Source organism: Anser anser (genome assembly GCF_964211835.1).
Source record: "Anser anser genome assembly, chromosome: Z".
Taxonomy (NCBI): Eukaryota; Metazoa; Chordata; class Aves; order Anseriformes; family Anatidae; genus Anser; species Anser anser.
Window position 1 is genome coordinate 44462449 of NC_139723.1, and position 2170 is coordinate 44464618.

A 2170-nucleotide genomic window follows, 5' to 3' on the forward strand; every position below is an offset into this window, starting at 1 on the left:
TATCTGGTAACACTTTAGCATGCAGCTTTTATTTAACGTCTTTAACTGCGTCTAAACAACAAACCCTAGCCTTTGTTCTGGCAAATCAGGAATGGGAAGCTTAATACGTGTGTATTTTTGTAAAGGTCCCACAGGAGCTGAGATGTATGCTCTTTCTCTTCCCTTATTCATTAAAAATTGATTATCAAGGTATTTGTGTTATGTTTTGGTTTTAATATTCAGAAATATATGGAATGTTATGTCTAGTTTATAGCAAAACCTTGAAGCTCTTGCATGTAAGCTTTACTGTACTTAGACCACATGAGACCTTGTCTAAATTCAAAATTTTATCCCTAACTTCAGGTAGAACGTTAAAGTGAGTTCAGCTAAACTGGGTCAGGACCTTCTGCTGATGTTCTTAATTTGGTTCAACTTGAATTCAGCCGGTATTTTCATTTTGATGCAAAATAATCTCTAGTTGCTGTGAACTCTTTTTTTGTTTTATTTTAAGCCAATTTAGCTGACTGCACTTGTTTAAATCAACTACCTATGGAAAAAATATCAATCTGGAGATGTCTAGTCAGAGTTGGGAATTAAACTGAACTTCTGCAATAAGTACTTCGATAGGATCACGAGTTAATGAAGAAAAGCTGTACTGATGATTATAGAAAGGTGAAATAAAAGCAAAGATGGAAGAAAATAGGAAAGATAAAGACAAAGAGGAAAGAAAGGACATTGTTTAAAAACGTGGCAGCCTAAGGAGGTGTAAGGACTTTTCTGTGTCATTTTCACTTGTCCATGCATTGTGTGTAAGTTGCATTCTGCATATCTCACTGCAGACACACATGCATGTTGTCCTGTTTCGGGGTATTTTCCATTTCGATACTTCCAGTACCGGCAAATGAATGCTGTTACCGCTGTTATCTGTACCAAAAAAAGAAAAAGAAACAGCCATTCCCTGTTAACATTTGCTCTGCTTAAGTAAGAGCTTTTGATAAATTCAAATGATTATTTTATAGGAGTTAGTAGTATTATTTGTCTGTTAGGTATTTTCAGTAAATACCACAGATGATTATTAGCCTAACCGGTAAACCTCAGCTAACCTAAAGTGGGTAGCGGTTGTGCTAGTTTAGTACAAACCGTGCTGCAGTAGGCCCTATAGTCAGCAAGAGCTATTGTATCAACGAAGAACAGCCCTGGATGAGGAACATCTCCTCGCACTTTGATCGGGATTGATTTCTGCTTGGAATCACTGCTTGGTTGCAGTGCAAAGCGTTACTTCACAACAGCCCTCGTTCTGCCAGCCGATGGTGAGGGCAGCACTGACCAGCTGGCGGGTGTCACAGCGCTCCGGTGCTGCGCGGGGTCAAGTCCAACGTGGAAATGGAACGAGCGTGGCTGAGGAAAGAAAGGCTCGGTGGTGAAATGTGCCTGGAAGCGTGCTTTCTTCTGTAACAAACTGAAGCCCTCGGACAAGCAAAACTTGGAGTGGCCTTCTGTCAGCTGTTTTAAAACCTTTTATCGGGTTTTAAATCACTTTAGTAAAAAAATAATCAGAGGGTTGGAGACTGCTGTGTTGTGCTACACTTATTTTAATACCAACTGGCACGATTTGCCTATGGTGAGACTGTACCAGTAACAGAGCAAGATGGCAAATCATTTGAGGAGTCGGACTCCTCTGGGATTAGCTAATCCTAATTTAAGGAAGAAAATGCGTTTGACCCTGGAACTGAGGGCCATGCACACAATTTACACAGAAAGAGGAACGGGTATCTGTGACTTCACGGCCAGCAGGAAAACCCCCGATGTTTTGGGAGAGGGTCTAACGCGGTGGCACTAGATCAGTGACCGAGGCGCTTTGGTCCAAGCCTGAGGTGAATGCAGCCGCCAGGTACGGAAGGCTGCCGCGGTAATCCTAAAGCCAGGGTTATTTGTTACCCCTGAGCAGGTGCCGATAACTAAACCGAACAGCAGCGGCAGCCCCGCACCGCTGCCTTTCTGCAGGCTGACGCGCAGTCCTTTATTTTATTTGTATTACGATAATTTGATACACCACGGTACCACAGCCCGCTCCCTTCCCTCCCCTCCCCTCACGGCGGGCAACGGGCGCGGACCCCCGCCCTCCCACGCATGCGCACTGACAGAGCACCGCCCCGCCCCGGGCAGCCGGCTCCCCTTTCTAGTAACTTCC